Raw genomic sequence first — 22,941 nt, 5'->3', positions numbered from 1 at the left:
TGTTGGGTCATTGTGAAAGGAGTTTGCCCAGGTAAAACAGATTTTTTTATTTGGGCTGAGCATAAGGATTTCATCACTATTTATTAACTACCTTTCAAACTTTGCCCACAAACACAGTGGGAATCTCTTTGTGGCAGATTAGTTTGAAAAATATCTCCAGCAATAAAAAGAAGAGAAGGGAGAGGCCAGGCAGATCTATCATCCCTTACCTGCAATTCCAAAATGTAAAACAGCTCTGAAAACTTTTAAGTTTTTATTTTTTTTAAGATTTTATTTTTCAATAATCTCTACACCCAACATGGGTCTTGATCTCACAACCCTGAGATCAAGAGTCACAGGCTCTACCGACTGAACCAGCCAGGAGCACCTGAAAACTCATTTGGGGGCACTTGGGTGGCTCAGTAGGGTAAGCGTCCAACTTCAGCTCAGGTCATGATCTGGTGGTTTGCAGGTTCAGGCCCCACATTGGGCTCTGTGCTGACACCTCGGAGCCTGGAGCCTGCTTCAGATTCTGTGTCTCCCTCTCTCTCTGCTCCTCCCGCACTCATACTCCCTCTGTCTCTCAAAAATAAAACATTACAAAAAATTTAAAAACTCACTTGGCAGCACAACCTGACCTGAGTTGATCTGAAGCTTTTTGTCATCTTTATCCCATGTAGTGGAACATTTGGTACAGAAATATTGATGCATTTGACTATTGAGTGCTGCCCCCAGACTCCACTGGGATTTTACATAACACAGATAATATGCACTAGATTATCTATCTAAAGTCCAAAGAGTTTTGGATTCTGAAATACATCGGGCCCCCAGTGTTTGTGGATGGGTCCCACCCACCTCCAGGGACACTGAGAATGAATGCTCTTGGAAGGCTGCCTGGTGGCAGGTCTCTGGGCAGTCTAGGCTTAAGTAAGAGACCAGAGATGCTCCAAGGGAAAGCTGCAGCTTTTTGTGTGGGTACACCTGGCAGGGAGGAAGCATGATGGTATACCTAGGTGGGGGGAGGGGGCAGGGGTACACCTGTTGAGGGAGAGTGGGGTATACCTGGGGAGAGAGAGAGAGTGGGGATGCACCTGGGAGGGAGGGAACAGGGTACACCTGGGGAGGAGGGATCAGAGATTATAAATCCAGGCTGGTTCCACTGGACTTAGGATGTTAAATTAACAAAGAGGGAGAGAAGCCCTTAGGAAAGCCATTCTTTTGAATTAAATGATATGTTGAAATAGAGCTAATAAGGAAAGCTATTTTTGATGGCAATTTTTTTAAAGGACCCATTCAAGTAGGCCCACCTGGAAAGCCACTCCCCCTCTTTTCAAAACACATTTCAGAAACCTGGGGTGTGACTTTGCTGTCACTTGACTCATTTTTCTTGTCTCCATCAGGTGAGTCCCAGTCCCATAGCCCCTGCAGTGTCCTTGCAGGGGGCCGGAGCTGGAGGATCGACATACATAGATTCATAGTCCCCATTCTCACGGAGGCGCTCCTGAGTTTCCCAGACAGCTGCAGCAGCCGCACAGCCTCGGAAGTATTGGTGTCACCCAGGACGCAGCACCAGGTAAGGAAAGGGGTGGCTGCAAAGGAGGGGCCTTTGCAGTCAGAGGCCTCCGTTGGCTCAGACCCTCGGAGCAGCCTGATGAGCAAGGCTGCATAAGTAAGTGAAGAAACACACACCCACAGAGTTCTCATAATAAAGGAAGAAACATTTCTGGGGAAATTTTTAAAGACAGAGTTTAATTCGAAAAGAAATATCTTGTGTGTGGCTTAGGTAAAGAATCCTAAGTGACTTGCATCTTTAAAAAATGGTTTTTAAGTTTATTTATTTATTTTGAGAGAGAGAGCATCTGTACTCGAGAGCATGCACATGGGGAAGGGGCAGAGAGAGAGGGAGAGAGAGAATCCCATGCTGACAGTGCGAAGTCCTCCCCAGGGCTTAATCCCATGCATGAACTGAACCATTAGATTGTGACCTGGGCCAAAACCGAGGGTCTGACGCTTAACTGACTGAGCCACCCAAATGCCCCGACTTGCATCTTTAATAATGGTTTTGTCATGGGCACAGAGGATTTTTAATAAGTTTTTTGTGGATGTCACCAGCAATAGAAGACCTTAAATGAGGCTCCAGATAGTGATTCTGTGGGGGTGGGGCACTGTGAACATTCATTTGCAATACTTCCAATAACAAAGAATGCCAAAAGCAGGCCATGCTAGGGTCTCCCACATAGGGCAGTGCTTGTTAGGTAGGAGAGGCTGAGGCTCTGGTTGGGGGCCTGGAGTCCTCTTCACAGATATGAAGAACTTCCCAAAGGAGAAGGAATCAAGGAGCCGGGAGGAATGTGCGGAGTCCCCACCTTCTGTCTGACTCCATTAAAGAAAGAATGGCACCTGATGATGGAATGGGCTGTGCTGGAGAGTAGTGAGCTCCTCATCACTGAAGGTGCTTACACAGAGGCCGGCTACTCCTTGACAGGCATGCTGCAGAGGGGGTTCACGCGTCAGATGGGGGATCAAAATAGACAAGTTATTCCCATCAGAAAAGACAGGAGAGAAAGGGTTTCCAAATCCCGGGGTGGAGGGGGTAGCAAATGACTGTTGTCTTTTGGAGCCGCTGATCTACCCTCCTCCCCCAAATCTCAGATGAGTGCAGCTGAAGCCAGTGGGCAAGCATGTCCCTCCAGCTGTTGGGGAGGACAGGTTGAGGACCTGATGCTCTCACCTGGGGTACTGGGAGCAACAACAAATATTTGGATGGTTGTAATGGACTAGAGAAATACTGGGCCAGAGCTTCCTGGGAGGATTTCAGCCCAGAAAGGCAAGCTGACCTCAAGTTTGCAAAAAAGCAGACCTTCCAAGGTGGCTATTCTTCTCTGTGCAAGCAGAACCCCCAAACCCCCTGAAACCACCTCACGTGGTTATGGGGAAGCTTCTGGTTTGTAGGTGATAGAACACAAAAGACTGTGGGGTGAGCAAGTATTTAAAACCAGGAGATTGGGTGCCTAGGTGGCTCAGTTGGTAAGCAGCCGGCCTTTGATTTCGGCTCAAGTCATGATCTCACTGACAGCACAGAGCCTGCTTGGGATCCTCTCTCTCCCTTTCTCTCTGCCCTTCCCTTGCTCATGTGTGCTCTCTCTCTCTATCAAAAATAAATAAACATTTGAAAAAATAAATAAAATCAGGAGAAATGTGGAACTATCTAATTTATGTCTATCTCTCCTTGCCTGTCTCCAATGCTCAGCACTACCCAACAGAACTTTCTGCAATGATGGAAATGTTCTTTGTTGTCCAATAAGATAGCCATGAGCCACAGGTGGCTATTAAACACTTGCAACATGGCTAGTGTGAATGAGGAACTGAATTCTTTCTTTTATTTAATTTTTAGTGATGTAATCTAAATAGCCACATGTAGCTAAAGTCCACTGTATTGTATAGAACGACAGTGGACTATTCTTTGAGAGCTGAAATTGAATTTTTAAAAATATTTGTATCTTCAGCCCCTTTTAGAATGCCCATAAGTAGATATTCAATAAATAATCAGTGAATGAAGATGAGGAAGTTCTGGGAGGTTTCTAGAGAGGGAGTGGTTGAAATCCAAAGTCGAAAGGGCTATTTTTAGTAGATTAATGGAGACAGAAAAGCACAGAGAATTGTCTGGATCGTCCGCAGTTTTGTTCTTCTCAATGGCCTTGGGAATTTCTGCCATTTTTACCCCAGTTCAAAGCATTTTGATGAATGCATACAAATGTGTAACCACCACCAAAATCGAGCTGTAGAACATTTTCATCACCACAAAAAGCCCCCTTGTACCTGGCGCTGGTTTTGTGGGTGTACAGCCTTGCTCTCACATGGGGCTTTGTGCTTGGTGGGGCCCCACGCTCGCTTTATTGCTCTGCTGCTACTGCCTTGAAATTCTTAATTTTTGTATGAGGGGCACCCTGTTTTCATTTTGCAGTGGGACCTGAACATTCTGTAGCCTGTCCGGCTAGTACTTCTTTCAACCATCCTGACCCCAGGCAGCCATGGATCTGCTTAGTTGCTGTAGGTTAAATATGTCCTTTTTAGAGTTTCATATAAAATGGACTCGTAAGTATGCGCTTCTTCGAGTCTGTTCTTTTAGTTAGAACAATGCTCTTGAGATTCAGTGTGTGTGTGTGTGTGTGTGTGTGTGTGTGTGTGTGTGTGTGGTTTGCAGTAGTTTGTCCCTTTTTTATTGTTGAGTAGTATTCTAGTGTGTATATACCACATAAGTTTATCCACTCATTTGTTGATGGACATTTAGGTTGTTTACAGTATTTATCTCTTATGAACAGAGGTATTATAAACTTGTGTGCACAAGTATTTGTGTGGACATAGATTTTCATTTCTCTTGGGTGAATACCTGGGGATGGGACTTCTGAATCATAGGATAAGTGTGTGACTAACTTTCAGAAACTCTCAAATTGTTTTCCAGAGTGTTTGTACCACTGGACATTCCTACCAGCAATGTATGAGTTCCAGACACTCTGTGTTTCTTTTAGCACCTTGTATTGTCCATTTCTTCATTTGAGCCACTCTAATTGGTAGGTTGTAGGTCTTATTATGGTTTTACTCTGCATTTCCCTGGTATAATGATGTTGAACATTATTTCATGTGTTTTTAACCATTTATATATCTTCTCTTGTGGTTTCTTTCCAAGCTTTTGCCCATATTTGTTTGTTTTTTTACTGCAGAGTTTTAAAATATATTCTGGATATAGGCATTTCGTCAGATGCACGTGTGTGTGTGTGTGTGTGTGTGTGTGTGTATTAATCAGATATATTTTCTCCTATTCCATGGATTGCCTTGTTATTTTCTTAATAGTGTCTTTTATTTTTTTATTATTTTAAAGTATGTATCTACATATGTATGTATGTGTTTATTTATTTAGAGACAGTGGGAGAATCCCAGGCAGGCTCTGCGCAGAGCCTGATGTGGGACTCAAACCCACGAACCGTGAGGTTATGACCTGAGCTGAAACCATGAGTCAGATGCTTAATCGACTGAGTCCCCCAGGTGCCCCCTTAATAGTGTCTTTTAAAAATAGAAGTATTTTTAACTTTGATGAAGTCTAATTTAATATCTTTATCTTTCATGGTTTGTGCTTTTGGTATCCTGAGAAATTTTGCTTACCCCAAGATTATAAAAATTTGCTATTAAGTTTTCTTTTAGAAGTTTTATTCTTTACCTTTAGGTCTATGATACTTTTTGAGTCAATTTTTTGTGTATTGTATGAGATAAGAGTAAAGGTTCTTTGCTCTTCCACCTTCTCTCTATTTCTCTCTCTCTTTCCTTACCATACCTGGTTGTTCCAGCACCATTCTTCCAAAATTCCCTTCCACCATTGAATCGCCTTTTCACTTCTGTCAAAAAACAATGGCCACATATGTGTGGATCCATTTCTGGATTCTCTGTTTGGAACACACTGATTTATGTGTTCAATCCTGATGCTAATACCACCTTGTCTTGATAATTATAATATTTAGTAAGTCTTGAAATCAGGTAGGGTAAATACCCCATATTTGTTGTTTATAAAAATTGTAACAATTTTAGGCCCTTAGCAGTCCCATATAAATTATAGAGTCTCACACTGACTATAGATCAATCTGGGGAGAATGGATTTCTTAACAGTACTGAGTCTTCCAATTCATATGCTCCTTCTTCATTTATTTGGATCTTCCTTCATTTTTGTCAATAATGTTTTGTAGTTCTCAGTGCATGAGTCTTGCATATTTTTGTGGTTAAATTTATTTCTAAATATATAACACTTTTTTGATGGTATTGTAAATGGTATTATAAAATTTCTTTTCTAATTGTTCATGGCTGCTATATAGAAATAATAGGAATATTTGATTTTTGCATACTGACTTTGTATTATGTGATCTAGAACTTATTTCTATTAACATCTTTGTAGATTCACTGGGATTTTCTACACACACAATCCTGTTATCGGAGTATAAATACAGTTTTACTTCTAAAAATTTTTGTTAATTTTGTATTGTGGCAAACTATACATAACATAAAATTTACCATTTTAATCATTATTGCGCATACAGTTTTGTGGCATTAAGTGCATTCACATTGTTGTACAACCATCACCACCCATCATCTCCAGAACTTTTTAATCTTGCTCAACTGAAACTCTATACACATTAAGCAATATAGTTTTACTTCTTACTTTCCAATCTGTATGCCTTTTATTTCTTTTGTCACTGGCTAGGATGTCCTGTACAATGCTGGACAGAAGTGGTGAGAGCTCACAAAAATGTGAGCTTGTCTCTGATCTTAGGTAGCAAGCAGTCCTTCTTTTACTGCAGGTTTTTCATTGATGCCAGTTGAGGCATTCCGCTCTGTTCCTAGTTGGTTGAGTGCTTTCACCACAAATAGGTGTGGAATTCCATCAGATGTTTTTGTTTGTTCTTTTTGTCCATTTGTTTTTCATTTCCTGAGATGATCATGTAGTTTTTCTCTTTTATGCCATTAATGTGGTGAATTGTATTGGTTGATTTTCAAATGTCAGTTTTCCATTCTTGAGAGAAACCCTACTTGTTCATAATTCATTATCCATTTTAAATATTGCTGAACTCTCTTTGCTAACATTTTGTTAGATTTTTGCGTCTGTAGTTTTCTTTTCTTATAATAGCTTTGCCTGGTTTGGGTAACAAGGTAACACTGCCCTCATAAAGCAAGTTGGGAAATGTTCCTTTTTCTCTTTTATGAAAGAATTTATGTAGTACTAGTATTATTTCTTTCTGAGATGTTCAAAAGAATTAGTGATGCCATTGAGGTGTTTTCTTTATGGGAAGAAGTTTTTTTACAAATTCAATCTCTTTAGTAAGCATATGGCTAGTCAGATGTTTTATTTCTTCTTTTTCAGTTTTGGTAAATTGTATTTTTCAAATAATTTGTCTATTTCATTGACGTTCTCAAATTTACTACCATTGGGTTGTTCATGATATTCCCTTTTATCTTTTAATATCTGTAACATCTGTAGTGATGTGCCCTGTTTCACTCCTGATAGTGGCCATTTGTGTCTTTTGTCTTTTCTTCTTGATCAATCTAGCTAACAATTCATTAATTTTATTGATCTTTTAAAAAAACTAGAGGTTTTAAAAAATTATGTTCTTATTGTTAGTCCATTTTTACTTATTTTCATTCTTTGTGCTTTAGGTTTAATTTTATCTTCATTTTTTAGCTTTTTAAAGGGAAGCTTCGATAATTGATTTTAAACTTTTCTTATTTTCTAATGTAAGTATATAAAACTCCTAATTGTTCTCTAAGTACTGCTCTAGCTGCATTGCACAAATTTTGATATGTTTTCATCCACTTCAAAATATCTTCATGATTCCTTCTTTGACCCATAGATTACTAAGAAATTTTTTCTTTAATTTCCAAATATTTGGGGGTTTTTTTTTGGTGTCGATGTCTAATTTAATTTTGAGTGGGCAGAGCACATATAATTCAATATTTGTATATGTTGATACTTGTTTATGGCCCAGAATATGGTCTATCTTGGTGAATGTGCCCTGGAAAAGAGTATGTGTTCTGTCGTTTTAGGTGGAGTGTTCCATAAATGTTAATGAGATCATGTTGGTTGATTATTGTTCAAATCTCCTATATATTAGCTGGCTTTCTGTCTACTTGCTGTATAAATTAATGAGAGGAGTGTTGGGATATCCAGCTATAATTGTGGATGAAGTCTATTTCTCTTTCCAGTTCTGTTGTTTCATGTTTCATGCATTTTGAAATTTTGTTGTTAGGTATACAAATGTCTAGGATTGTTATGTCCTCTTTGTGAATTGACTCTTTTGTCATTATGAAATGTTCATATTTATCTTTGGTAATATTTTTATAACTACAGTCTACTTCATCTAGTGTAGAACTGTGTTAGCCTTTTAATTAGTGTTTGCATGGTGTGTGCTTTTCTATAAAAGATCTTTTCACTTTTCACCTTTTCTGTGTCTTTATCATTAAAGTGGGTTTCTTAAAAATAGCATATAGTTGAGTCTGTTTTTTTAATTGAATTGATACTTTGTTTTATCTCCACTTTAGTTCTTAGCTATAGGTCTGTCTTATTTTTTAATGGTTACAATAGGATTTAGAATGTATATATATACATTTCAATAATATATATCATTTCAGGTACAATATAGAACTTTATGACAACATACCTGAAGCCTCTAATCCTTTGTTCTATTGTTATCATACAGCTTCTGTTATAAATCCCCTAATATATTGTTACTATTTTTTTCTTTCAACAGTTAACTTTTGAATAAATTTCTTAAAGGAAAAAATCTTACATATGTATTCATTTATTTACTATTTCAGATACATTTCATTCCCTTATGTAGGCACAAGATTCCACAGAGACTTTTTCCTTTAGTCTGAAAAAGTTCTATTTATATTTCTAAAAATTTCCCATTTGTATTTTTAAGAAATATAATTTTGTACAATAGGTCTGTTTATAATAAATTATTTCAGCTTTTGTTGTCTGAAAACATCTTTACTACACTTTCAGTTTTGAAGCATATTTTCACTTCTTACAGAATTCTAGATTAATTTGGTTTTCCTTTCAGCATTTTAAAGATGCCGCTCCATTGTCTTCTTGGTTGCATTTTTTTTCTGATGGTAAATCTATGATAATTCTCATTTTGTTTCCTTTATGTTGTATGTCTCTTTTTTTTTTTTTCTCTATCTGCCTTTAAGTTTTTCTCCTTATCTTTGGTTTCAGCAATATGCCCTCATGTAGTTTTATTTGTGTACACCCTTCTTGGGATTAGTTGAGTTTCTAATTAGATATGTGGTTTGAAAATGTTATCAAATTCAGAAACTTTTCAGATATTACTTCTGCAAATAATTTTCTGCTCCCCTTATGCATATGTTCAATTACTTAACATGTTTCCGTGGTTCACTCATGGTGTCCATGGTTCCAGGTTGTATTCATTTTTTTTCTCTATGTGTCAACTTACAGAATTTCTTTTGTTATATCTTCAAATTCATTTGCCTTTTCTTCTGTGGTGTTTATTCTCCTGGTAATTCCATCCACTAAACTTTTCATATCAGATATTGTATATTTTTTTATCCCTAGAGTTTCTGTTTTCTTTTATATATTCTGTTTTTTTTCTCTGTATTTCTATTTATATTAACGTATTTATAATACTGTTTTAAGACACCTGTTTGCTTATTTCAAAATCTTTGTCATTTCTGGGTATGTTTCTATTGACTGATTTTTTTTCCTAGTTATGGATCATGTTTGCCTGCATCTTTGTATGTCTAGAAATTTTTTATTGGGTTCTAGGCATTGTGACAGTTACTTTTTTGAGGGGATGATTTTTGTTTTTCTCTTTAAAGAATATTGTACTTTATTTTGGCATACACTTAAGGAATTTAAGCTCAATTTGTTGAAGGTTTGCTTTTAAGCTTTGTTAAAGCAGATCTAGAGTAGCTTTCACTTTGGGTATATTTTAGTGCTTCTACTAAGATGTAACACTTCTAGGTTACTGAGTGCTCCAGGTGTCCAATGAGATACTTCCTCTCTGGTTGGAGCTCTGCTATCTCACAGCTGTGTGTAAGCTTTAGAGGTTGTTCTGCACAGATTCCCAGTGCTTCTTTGCATAGCCTCTTGGAGTTTTACCCTGAGCATCCACAGAAGTTTTCAACAATAGACTCAATGAGACCTCTGTGTGGATTTCTGGAATTCTTTCTCTGCATAGTTCTTTCCTCTCCAGTACTCTGCCCCATGGATTCCAGCTGCTTCTGCCTCTCTGAACTCTGATCTTGGCTTAACTTGGCAAACTTGTAATGCTATGCTTGTGTTTTTTCTTTTGCACCACTGTCTGGAAAAGTGGCTCCTGGCAGAAAGCCAGGGCAATTGTAAGCCCTGATCATAGTCCTGTTTTGCTTATTGTCCAGTATTTGGAAACAGCTGTTTCATATATTTTGTCCAATTTTCTCATGTTTTATGGTGGGAAGACAAGTCTGGTACTGGTTACTTTATCATGACTAGAAGGGAAAGATTTTTTTTTTAAGATTACATTCTCAGCAGTGATGACTCTAAATATTTTTCATAGAGTCACATGCCAAGAGACTTTGGGAACTTAAAAGAACTTCATAGACTCTGAGGTGTAGAGATCTAACAGTGGTAGCAGAAGTGGAAAAAAGACCCAGGAAAAGGATCTCAGCAGAAAATCTGACAGTTCAGGCTAGAACAATTATAATTTCTGGTGTGTGGGCTAAGAATAGGATGGGAAAATAACTTAAGCATTTTCTTTTTTTTATCTTTATTTATTTTCGAGAGACAGAGACAGAGTGTGAGCAGAGGAGCAGAGTGTGAGAGAGAGGGAGACACAGAATCTGAAGCAGGCTCCAGGCCCCAAGCTGTCAGCATAGAGCCTGACACGGGGCTCGAACTCCCAAACCATGAGATCATGACCTGAGCCGAAGTCAGAAGCTCAACTGACTGAGCCACCAGGTGCCCCTAAGCATTGTCGATTTAAACATTATTTGCTTCTTTCTGAAGCAGGGAACCCAATATGAGATGGACCAGGGCCTTTTCTTCTAAGAACTGGAACTTAACCTTGGCTACCTGTTAGACTATCAAGAGAGCTTTTACAAATGCTGACGCTTAGGCTGTACTGAAAAAATAAGTCAGTCTCTGGAGTGGGCCCAGACATCTGTATTTTTTAAAACTCCTTAGGTAATGGCAGTGTGTTGCCAAGGATGAAAATCATTGCTCCAAGGTTCTGCACAGCCAGCCTGGGGGCTGCAGATCTTTTTTCCTTGGGAAGTTGTATCAAGTGCTCTCACTGTATCGCTGTATCAGATGTGTATCTCACCTACTCATCACCATCTTGCTTTATTTTCCCAGGCATCTTCTCACCTTGCCCTTGTTCTACTCAGAATCTCTGGCAACTGTTCAAGGTCTTCTGCTTATACTTCCTGACAACAATCCTCCTTTGGGGTGATGAAAGAGGCCTGGGAAGTCCCTTCCTATTTACCGAGGAAGCATGGTCTTGTCTCCTGGGAACAGAATCCATAGCCTTTCTGTGATGGAAAGTGCCATGGGTCAGAGGTCCCACCGTGCCACCAACTCTCAGAGTGACAGGGGTCAGTTGCTTCTTTTGTATGCGCCCAATTTCCCCACCTGTAAAATTAAGGTACCGAGATGCATATTCCTCTGTCTCTGATAGTCTGGACAAGTGAAGGCAGCCTTGTGTTCCTTTGAGAAGGCTCCAAAACTAAGCTCTAGACTTCTCCTCAAAGATGCGTAATGTCTGGTTGGTGTTGCCTCTAACCTCCCCCTCCTGAGTGTGCTCAACTATGAGGAACAAGTTGGAAATGGAGAACTTTGGTGCTGAGAAGATGTCAGGTAGATTGTTAGATGTATAACAAAGTATGCAGTGGAATTAGACATTAGCAGGGCTTTTTCTTTTCCTTTAAAGCTGATAAAAATGACTACTTTGAAAGGGCCATGTTATGGGCAGACTAAATGTATATTTTGAAAGAGACCACTCAGTACTTCCACTGGTCATACGGGAAGAGAAAGACCTTCTCTCTCTAGGCTGAGGGTGTTGTGTTTCATGGAGATTCCTGGGGATTGGGTCAGGTGAGGGTGGACAGCCAGATGAAGGATGCCCCAAGAGGACCCTATCTTTGGAAGGTACCTGGGAACCAGGAGGAACGAGCATCACAAGGGATTCTGCAGAAAGGCTGAGCCTGGGAGCTCTCTGAGGAGATGTGTGGAGCAGCAGTGGAGGAGAGATTCCTGCTCATGGAAAAAGGGGCCGATGGGAGAGCCAGGTCTTCAGGCAGAGGACCCCACAGCAGTGCACTGGCAGGGCTCAGCCCAGCCACCAGCAGAGAGATGCCCTCACAAAGACATTGGGCAGAAGAAGCAGCACTGCTGTGGCCAAAGATGAGTGAGGAGCCTGTCTCAAAGCTTGTCTGAAGCCTGGCTCCAGAGCCCATGAAGGATGGCACTTGGGAATACCCTACAGACATCAGGGAGCAGATCTTCAGAGACAGACCGGATTCCCTGCATTGAGAGGGCAAGGGCTGGGGTAGAACAGGAAGTGGTCCTTCCTTTACAACTAGAGGGCTGGCAAGACGAGTCGTGAGAGCTGCTCCTCATAGCATTTACTCTGCAGCACACAGAGATACTGCGCAGAACAGGGCAAAGAGCCAATTACAAGAGCAAAATGTACAGGATCAGTACTTCTGGTATATTTACGGAACTGCTGCTGTGATTATCATCATTGCTAATGATCCATCAAGGGACTGTTTTCATGACCTGTGGCCCAATTTACATGGATCCTTTTGTTGATTTCTGCTTCATAACTAGGATACCATTGTCCAGGCCTGTCTTTCACATTTGTTGGGCCCAGGCCAACAGTGCAAATGGAGGCCGACATACTTAAATATTATAAATTCAGCTAACAGCAGTGTGAATTATTTAATATTGCAAAATGCTCCTTAGCCACCATACATATGCAACTGGTATGAATGCAGCACTAATTAGTGACAGCACCTGGAACACACATGGGATCACAAAGAGAAGCAAAAAGTGGATGCTCAGCACTAGTGGGAAATTATATTCTGTTGTGCAAGAATCTATTGTATTCATGCTCTCTGAGAGCAAGGATTGGGTAAATCCATTGTGTTTCTTTATCTCAGCACACTGCCCACCTCCCAAGCTGCCTGCCTTTAGCCATCAGCAATCACCTTTGTTTTGAGACTACAGAACAAAGGGTTTGGAATTGTTTTTTGCGGGGGCAGGGGGCTCTCAGTGGTGCTCATCAAGAGGGTAGATGTTTACTTAGGTTTTGTGCTTGTAATGTGTAGGGTGCTCAAAAGCATGGAGTCACTTTGTTGGGTCAGCATTATTTTATTTCATTTTATTTCAGTTTTGACTTTAGATACAGAAATTTTAGTTCAGCATACTCCTCGGTTCATGGTACAACGCAAACTTCGGTGTGTCCAAGGGCCTCTTAATAGTGAATGTGAAATTCAGAGTTAGTTTTTCAGAGAACTATCAAATTACACTAAATGCACTGCTAAGATGATGGTTTGCATCTATTTAGAGAAATTCGACTTAAAATTAATTTAAGACAGATTCAGTTTAACTCTTAGATTTTTTTTTGTCGAAACAAGTTTCAGGTTTTTTCTTTACTATCAGATAATAAGTGATTGAGGATCAGAAGGATCAATACCACTGGATATAGATAAGTGTGTATAGAGGCAGGTGTCTAGGTCCCCGTGAGGAAAATACAGGGAACCAAGGAAAAGGTGCCAGACTTGTAGGCTGGGCTGCCTGTGTGTGCGGAGCATGTGGCACAGCTCATCCTTCATCTCCATCACTGGCTTGACCATTGTGGCTATCCTGGCAGTCAGCCACTTCCGGTCTCCCTGGCCAGCACGCATGAGCCTTCCAATCCCTGTGTTTCCTGCCCCCAGCTGTCCATTCAGCCATTGTAGCTAGGCACCATTTGAGCCTTGACAGGGTTTCTGGTATCCCCTCAAACCCCAGGGGCCTGCATGCCCTGTGTGCCCACCCCCCCCATTCTTATCCCTACTGTCTTTCCTGGAGGCCAAGGCCCTGCTTGTGGAAGTTCTCCCTTGGCTGTCGACTGCAGCAGTGGAGAATGTCCCTACGAGTGAGAGCACTACCACAAGCTGGCCTTGGGTGGCAGCCATGGGAGTGTGCAGCTCGCCTTCCCTTCAGGAGGGAGCCAGTCGATAGGAGCCTCCAGCTGTAGCGCCCTCCGGATCTGTGTCTGTGTTTGAACTGTGAAAGAACTGCCATACTTTCCCAGGCAGCAACAACCAATGACTATGTCCAGTGGAGGCACTAGGACCTGACAATATCTGTCCAGTGCAGGACTCCTCTAATGACCAATCTGTGTTCTAGAGCTCCCAATTAGGCTGGCCAAGATTATCCTGGAGCTGTACAGCTCTGAGGCTCTTCCTATTTAATTTTCCTTCCACTCATCTCCTTTCACAGTGATCAGAAATGCACTGTGGTCTGAAGGCTCTCCCTGCCAACTCCTGTTCATTCCTGCCTGTTCTCCTTCACAGTCATCTCCCCAAGTGAATCTCTTGCACTGCCAACTCCATCTCAACATCTGCTTCCTGGAGGATCTGAACAGACATAACTTGTGAGAAAGTCTGTGTTAGAGAAACCATATGTGGCTTTTCAGCTGTTGGCAGAGAAGGAGAAAAATGCTTTAAGGGAAGGGTGAGCCAACAGTGGCCTTGCCAGAGCCACTTGCCTATAAGAACATGGCTTGAACAGAAAATAAAATGGAGAAAATGTGGGGGCCCCTTGATTTCTGTGCTTTCCTGGGTGTAGCCTCTTTTCTGTACAAAGTATAGGAAGTTTGGGATCCAGGTCTCGTACTCATCTCCTTCCTTTGCCATCATCCTCTTCCTCTCCATCCTCCCCACCACCTGCAAGGGCTTTCAACAGGTGGGGTGCAACAGGGAAGAAACTGGCACTGAGGCCCTCTTTTCATTTGGCCAACCTTCCTACATATAAATTTATATGTGTTGTTAATTTCTTGTGCAAATATCTCTTAATTGTCTGGCTTCCTCTTTAGAATGTAAGCCCTATAAGCAAAGGGACCCTGTCTATCCCATTTTCAGCATTGATTCCCTAGAACCAAAAAATAGTGTCTGAAACATAACAGCTACTCAGTAATATTGGTTGATGAATAAATGAGTGAGTGAATGGAGGGTGGACCATATTTTTGTGCTTCCAGCAGCTAAAAAAGCAAACCAAGAAATTAAATGTGTCCCAATAGTTTAGTATGCTAGCCAAAAATTAGATCTCCCATGGCCACCTTTCTAATGCATATGGTCCCTGGGGTGTATCTATTCATGCCCTTACTCCATCACTGAGCAATCTCTCTCCCCCAAATAGTGGCCCCACTGCTGGAGATGCCATTCTTGTATTCAAGATGCTTTAAAAAAATTCCTTGTAAGAAGCCTGTTCCCCAACCCCCTGTACTCAGACTTCCCCAGAATGCTAAAGCCAGTTCTGTCTGTGTTGGCCAACATGTTTAGGGTGCCCTGCAATTGCTCCCAACTCAGGAAAGCCTGTTAGATGACATTCCAGAGGGTGCTCCTCCCATCTTCTTTTATTTAAATAATTACAAGTCTCTTCTCCTGAAAGAAGTTCCCCATGGGGCAAAGTCCTTTGGAAGGTGATCCAAGCCTGGCTTTGCTGATGTGCACTCAGACTTTAAAAACCATCCTCTATCAATTATCTCAGGCACTGGAGATGCCAATAAGTAATTATTTATCTAAACCAAGAGGAAAAACAATAGACACACTCAAGAGTTGAGTTTCACTCAAGACTCACTGGGCTTTCAGAGTGGAGGAGGGAAGGCTCTGTGTATGCTTATCTTCACCAAGGACCAAAGGAGACAATGGGTTGAAAGGGCAGTGAATCCCAAGACTGCTGAGCAGTAGCTCCTTTTTTATTTTTATTATTATTTTTTTTATGTTTGTTTACTTTTGAGAGAGAGAGAGAGAGACAGACAGAGCATGAGTGGTGGAGGGGCAGAGAGAGAGAGGGAGACAGAATCAGAAGCTGGCTCCAGGCCCTGAGCTGTCAGCACGGATCCCATCATGGGGCTTGAACTCACAAACTGCGAGATCATGACCTGAGCTGAAGTCAGATGCTTAACCGACTGAACCACCCAGGTGCCCCACGAGTAGCTCCTTTTTTAAAAAATAAGGTTAGCTCACTCTTTCGAGTATATTAGACGTGCTCACGGAAGAGGCTGGGCTCTGGATAAAGTCCTGTATTCCCATCTGGTCACCACACTATAGTAAGCCAATTCAAGGGCAAGTTGCCATACCAGGGACAAGTCCTTTCAACAAGAGTCTCTGTCTACCCCTGTCATTCACTTACTCTGTCTTCCAGAAAACATTATATTATATAGAAGAAAATCTCTCCAAGATCAAGGTGACAATAAGTAGGTTTACTCAACTATTTTTTATTTATTCCAGAAACATTCATGACATGTGAACTGCATGCTAGGAATTGTTCTAGAAGCTGAGGATGTGTCAATGAACAAAACAGGCAAGGTCCCTGCTCTCACAGAGCTTATTCTTTAATGGAAAGGAAAGCTGCAAATAAATAAGAAGACAATTTCCAATAGTAATGAGTCCCAGGAAGACAATGAAAGAGATGATGTGATAGAGAGGATGGGTTCTTTCTGGATGAGGACATGTGTTTGGGGACAGAGTTGCTAATTTGGACTAGTGGTCAGGAAAGAACTCACAGAGGGTTTAACATTTGAGCTAAGACTTGAACAACCCCAAAAGTCAGCCATATAGAGACCTAGAGGTAGAGCTTTCTGGGTATATAGAAGAATAAGAAAAAGCCAAGGTTCTAAGATGGGATGAGCTAGGTGTGTTTCAGGAATCAAATGAAAGTCCAGATGGCTGAAGTGTAATGTATGGTAGAGGTCAGAGAAGTAGGCTATGTGATGAAAATAACCAACCTGCCATACTAATGAAAACTTTAATTGTCTGTGCCCATCTCAATCTCTGGGCACCTAAGACTAGGTGTGTGTTGGTGCAGGGATCACAGACTGGTAATGGGATGTGGGACCTGAGCTGACTTTAGTCATTTCCACAGTAACACATACATGCAGGTGTGTCTAGAATCCTTTGTTCCCACCAAACTTCTGGGCTGGCCTCTTCCATGTTTTACTCTCATGGCCAAATCAACAGAAGTGGCTTTGCAAACTCAGCATTCCAAACCAACTACAGAATTCCTATTTAAACAACTCGTGGTTTATGAGAGGGAAGTGGTCAGTTCTCAGTGCTTTCCAGTGATTTCTCTGACTTCCACATTAATTCTGTCACTATGCAGCATCAGGCTACAGACCAAATCCAATTCAAAGAGCACCAGAGCTTCTCACTGGTCAAAACTTTGCAGAGGTTTACAGCACCTTCACTCACTTTCCCTGGTTTCTGTTGACTATTAAGCCAATTTCTGTTGACTATCTCAGTCATTTGAGAGTCACACTTCCCACCCAGTGAAGGAATCTCAGTGCTAACATCCTTGTCATCTATCCTTGACTGGATTGTTCCTCTAATGGAGGGTTCACCTCCATCTGAAGGAGTTGGTCCCTTTATTGGACAACTTTAGTAATTAGGAAGCTCATCTACTTATTGAGTGGGCATTTAATCTTCTGGAACATTTATGTAGGGGGTATTTGAAGAGAGTTATCTTGTAGTCTGAGTCTTCTGGTCTCAGAATTACATATCCAATTCCTTACCTCTCTCCCTGATGAAGTTTCTAGATTATTTTAAGCCCTCTGATCTATGTGTATGAGTTAGGACTCCTTTGGTAACAAATGACTGCAAATTCACATCAAATTGATTTAAACCAAAAAGATAATTTGTTGGTTTATGTAACTGAGAAGTCCAAGAAAAGCACCAGGACTGTCTTCATTTGGTGTCTGTTTTCTCCCTGTCTAGACCACAGCCTCAGCCTTCCTTTGTGTTGGGTTCATTCTAGAGCTCCGTGGGGGTAGTCCTTGGAACTCTAGGCTCACAGCAGTTTACAAGTGATGCCCTGACTGGCTGGTCCTGATTACATTCCCTGGTAAAGCAATGAATAGGGATCAGCAGCACTAGAAACAAATGTACTGAGCATGAGGAGAGGTGTTCTCCTAAAAGGGAAGTGTGGTATAGCTACCTAGAGGGAAAAAAAAGAATAGATGCTTGGGAGCAGAGCAATAGCACTCCACCTGAATCACAGATTTGAAAGTAACCAATATGTCCCACTTCATCTGCTTGGGGTACAATTAAGGTCATATCTCTTTTTGCAGTATTCTAATTATAGACCTCAAGCCTCAAATCTGAACTTATTTTTCTCTCTTCCTGGGGTCTACCCTTCTGGGATAAATGGACAAGTAAGCATCCAAGTTGTTAATTTGTGTTCACTTGTATGTTATCCTGCCTCATGGTGGGAGTAGAACTCAGACCTATCCCAGAAACCAGAAATCAGGCATCACAGTTGATGCCTCTGAGATCCCTTGAGACTTCTGTTCTGCTGCTGCTGTGGCCCTCACCACAAAAGGTGTCACCCTGCTGGTCACAGGTGAGAATCTGTGGCCAACTGGGACTGAGTCTCCTATTTAGGTACTGCTCTGGTAGAGGCAGGGGGTCCTCAGGCCCTGATGGAGGCTGACTTCCATGCTTCTCCCTTCCTATGTCCTGAGCTGTAGGCTTAGCCAACAGGGTCCTCAACAAAGTATGGCCTGGCTTCTGAGCATGTACGTAAGCAACTTTTTAATGTTTGAGGGCTTTTGAGGATGGAGAAGAATTAGTACTCCTGTACTTTGTTTAATGGTTCATTTGTCAATGTTCCAAATTTCTCAAATGATTAACATCCCATTAATTTTAAATGCACTGTATTTCTCTACATGTTCACACAACACTTACACAATTATAAATCAAAACTCATTGACTCACAAATTAAATTTCCCTAGTCATTTTCCCATTGATGGGAAATTATTTAATCTTCTAAACATTTATCATGTTTAGAAATCCCATTATTATAAATCCCATTCTAAAACAAATCCATTATATCAGACTTTTTTAAATACTTCAAATACTTTAAGAAATAAAAATACTCCAAATATCACAGTCATTATAAAACTGATTATTAGACTTTTATTAAAACCATTTACAAATGTGCTAGTACCTGGGTTTTTTTTATTATTTCTATTCTTATCCTCATTCTTACTTTTATTCTAATATTTCATGGAAGTTCTCTTCCTAAGGTTTATAAGGGAGAAAATAAAAACCATCTCTGTTTCTAGTTTTCTCTTTGTGGACTGCTTGCAACAAAGGATGCTTCAAGCAAATTTAGCTTTAAACACAGTGAAGTCTGACTTATTTCACAATGTTAATATAGGTTACACCTAGGGAGTGGCAGTGGGAGACAGAAAGGGAGAAACTTTAATTTTTCTTGTATATACTCGTGTATCATTGGAGTATTTTTTAATCAAGCATTTACTACCTTTGTGATGATTAATACAGTTTTCAGAGCTTTGAATGACAAAAACTAACCCACCTGTGGCCAACACTTCTAATACTTTTTTATTCCCTTCTAGTCGTTTTGTTTTTCCGCGGAGGCATCTCTATTTCTTTTTGCAAAATAAAAACCACAACCCATATTTATTTTTTCCCTCATGTCACAAGCACTTTCTCATGTTATCAGATTTTCTTGGGAAACATGGGGCCTGTAACAGCTGCATGATACTCTATCATGGGGACGAGCCACAATTCACTGAGTCATCTTTCTACCATTGGCAGAGAATTGCTTCAAATCTGGGAAGTACGTGAAAGATCATTTCATTTGAGTTTCTTATTTTCCAGATGAGAAAGCTGCATCCCCTGAAGCTAGCAATTTGTCCAAGCATGGCCAGCTGGTCAGAGGCTCGGCTGGGACCGGGCACTCCCAGGGCCTGGTCTCTGCTCTTGCTGGCGTCACATGCTGCCTCCTGGGCCTCTGCAAGGCACTTTTTGGAAACTAACTGTAGGGCACTGCCTACATTCTTTCTAAATTACATTTTGTAATTTGGGGCCCATTATTCCTGACTGTCAAGATCATTTTTTATCTTCTGTCATATAGCCATTAGCTAATGGGGGACACTGTAGCCAACACCAGAAATTGTGGTTTTCCTCTATCATGATGTGCTTCCTAAGTCATCTCTGTGCCAATGACGGGGAAATACTGTCATAACTTTTGTCAGATAATTCCAATAGTCACCAGAAATTATAGGGAAGGGTGTTAATTAGCATACTTCGGTGCATGTTTCTCAGGGATCCCTTGGGTTCTGACATTCTGGGATCAGCATTCCAGCGGATGCCTGGGCGCTGCCCAAGGGCCAGTCCAGTGCTCACAAGATGGAAGAGGAATAATTATTGGGTGGGGAAAACAAGGAGAGAAGGGAGCTAACATTGGTCACCAACTCTGGACTCAGCTCTGAGTACTGGGGTGCAGATGACAGAAAAACATTACAGGACGGGGAGCCTAGAGGATGAGATTGCTAAGGTTTGGGGGAAAGTAGGTGGATTGGGGGTATTTCCCTTTTACTCAAAGTGTCTCATCCTGCGGTTGTGTCATTAAACTCTACATGAAGGAATTCACCATGGTAGAAGAGATCACTCTTGGAGGACTGTGGCTTATTCTACTTTTTCCTTTACATTTTAAGAGGCACACTCTACCCAATGTGTACAACTGCTTCTTTAACATCAATGTCTTCCATCACTAGAGCCACTTTTTGGGTCATCTTATATAGATTTTTCCAGAATGCCATGTTCACTCTCACCTAAGTTATTTGAGATACAGCCCCTTCAGCATCTTTCTTTGGAAATGTTGTGGCCTGGGTTAACATTTTTAGTGTATTGCTTTTGAGAAAATCCTTAATTCATATGAATGTCATTGGAAGGCACCACAGAATGTGATGGTTTCTATTTATGGTTAATGTTAATCCTTTGACCATATGGTAGTTTAAATTTCTGGTACAAATTCCTTTTGCATGGTGTTATAGCTCATTCCTGGGCTGCTATAGTTGTATAATTTATTAATGTGAAAAATGGACTTTGAAATGTAATAGTCCAGAGCTAATATGGAGAGCAGCAAGGGAATTTAGTGTGCTTAGAGAAGAGCTGTTTCTATGGAAACTAATTCCTTTGAGTGAAGTCCTGGGGTCCCTGAGCTGCAGGGTGTTTCTGTGTCCAGGTGATGCAGCCTGGGTCCCAGGCTCAGCTCTGACATGAATCTCCAGGTTCCATGGGCAAGTCCCAAAATCTTTGGGACTTAACCTTCTCATCTGTGACTTGGAAGAGTCAGATGAGTTCAGTGTTTGCTAGACTAGATTTTGGAGTATTAGCGACCAGTAATATATTTATTTAAAGTTCTAATTTTGGAATAATTTTAGATTCACAGAGAAGTTGTGAAAGATAGCTAAGAGAGTTCCCATGTAACTTTTAACCAGTTTTCTCTAATGTTAACTCATTACATAGCCACAGCACTTTTGTCAAAACTAAGAAATTAACGTAGGTGTAATACTATGCACTAAGCTACAGATTTTATTTGGATTTCCCTAATTTTTTCACCAATATCCTTTTGTCTGTTCCAAGTATCCAATCCAGGCCACTACATGCATTTAAGCATGTCTCCTTAAAATCCTCCAATCTGTGACTATGATCTTGTCAGCTTTAAAGAATGCTGGCCAGGTATATTGTAGAATGTCTCAACTAGTAATATTTTTAAAAAGAAAAACAAAATTAGAGGATTAGTCTAGCTTTGGAAAAATTGCACAAGGTGTATGAATGAGGTCTCTGTGTTGTGAGTGACAGAAAATTCACCCTGACTTGTCCTCTCAAACAGGGAATTTTTTGGCTCACGTAACTAAAAAGGCCAAGGGCGTATGTGCCTTAAGAATGACATTCATCTCCAATTTTACCTGTTTCTTGGCTTGGTTCTTCTCTCTTCTGAATATTCAGGTCATTCTCAGCTATGTACTCACCACATAGTTACAAGATGGCTTCTAGCAGCCCACATGGCTATATCCATCCAGTGTGTGTGTGTGTGTGTGTGTGTGTGTGTGTGTGTGTGTGTGTGTGTGTGGTAAGAGGTATTCACCTCTGCTCCATGTTCACAACTAAGAAGATAATCAGTTTTCTGCTTCTGATGTGAGGATGTGTTGCACAGAGTTGTGGCCACTATATTGTGATCATGAAGGGAGCAGGCTGACAGCTGAGGAGGACACAAGAACCTTAAAGATAGATAAGAACCTGGGTTCTGGGTGATTTTATTTAGTTGTGGAATTAATCAGCTGTGGGTCTGGATTGGTTATATGAAATAATAAATTCCCTTGCTGCTTAAACTTCTGTTAGTTGAGTTTCATTTTACTTGCAACTGAAAGCATCCCAAATGATACAATGATATTGCAGGTTTCCTTGTTGGATACAGGATATTACCTGGATACAGATTTGCTTGTTGGGCTTCTATATTTGACAGCATAATACAAATTGGAACCCAACGTTTTTTGGCTTGTAGTTTTCATTAGAATTATTGTTGAAAAGCCCAGCTTCACCTGGGCATTTTGACAAAAACAGAAGTGATACTCATCAGCTCACATAATATAGAGCATTTGAGTAATATTTCCAATATTTCTGGTTGCTTCTTCCCATGAAGGCTAGAAGCAAACCATAGGGACAGGGCAGGGAGGGGGCAGGAAGGGGTTTGCGGAGTGCACCTCACTCAGAGCATATCCAGTACAAGAGGCTTCTGCTCATCCGGTGGGCACAGTCTGGAGTTGGTCAGAGAGGGACGCCTTGCCTGGGGAACACTTTCTCATGACAAACATTTGGGCACCTGGGCTGAGATGATCTTGTCTAAGGCCTTTCAACTCAGGCTAGCACTGTGTGATGTAATGCTGTGGAGATCACCATGCCCATAGCGGGGGCCCTTTCTCTCAGTGTAATAATCACTGAAGTACTGAGCACCTGAGTAATGAAAGTTGTTTTTAACTTTTTAAAAATGTTTATTTATATTTGAGAAAGACAGAATATGAGTGGGGGAGGGGCAGAGGGAGATGGAGACAGCATCCAAAGGAGACGCCTGTCTCTGAGCTGTCAGCACAGATCTTGACACAGGGTTCGAACTCACAAGTCATGAGGTCATGACCTGAGCTGAATTTGGACACTCAATGGACTGAACCACCCAGGTGCCCCAATAAAGGTTTTTTAATAAAGATTTTTTATAAAAGGATAAAAGGTATTTTTTAATAAAAGGTTAAAAGTGATTTTTAAAAAGGTTTAAAGAGGTCTTTAAAAATCACTAAAATTAAAAAAAAAAAAAAAAGAAGAGTGTAATTATTACTGAAAACACCAGCCCAT

At 40.8% G+C, this 22,941-nt stretch overlaps 1 long non-coding RNA gene across 1 annotated transcript; it reads left to right on the top strand.

Annotated features, from left to right (window-relative positions):
* Positions 1-49: 49 nt before the first annotated feature.
* LOC109259435 (uncharacterized) lies at positions 50-14,735 on the top strand. The gene is made up of 3 exons (XR_002076668.2): positions 50-406; positions 1,380-1,552; positions 10,874-14,735. It is a non-coding gene; the product is annotated as an uncharacterized LOC109259435 (long non-coding RNA).
* The last annotated feature ends 8,206 nt before the right edge of the window (positions 14,736-22,941 follow it).

The sequence above is a fragment of the Panthera pardus genome, unplaced genomic scaffold (assembly GCF_024362965.1).
Source record: "Panthera pardus isolate Hobbes unplaced genomic scaffold, ASM2436296v1 HiC_scaffold_16, whole genome shotgun sequence".
NCBI lineage: Eukaryota > Metazoa > Chordata > Mammalia > Carnivora > Felidae > Panthera > Panthera pardus.
This window is presented reverse-complemented; position numbering and strand designations above follow the sequence as displayed.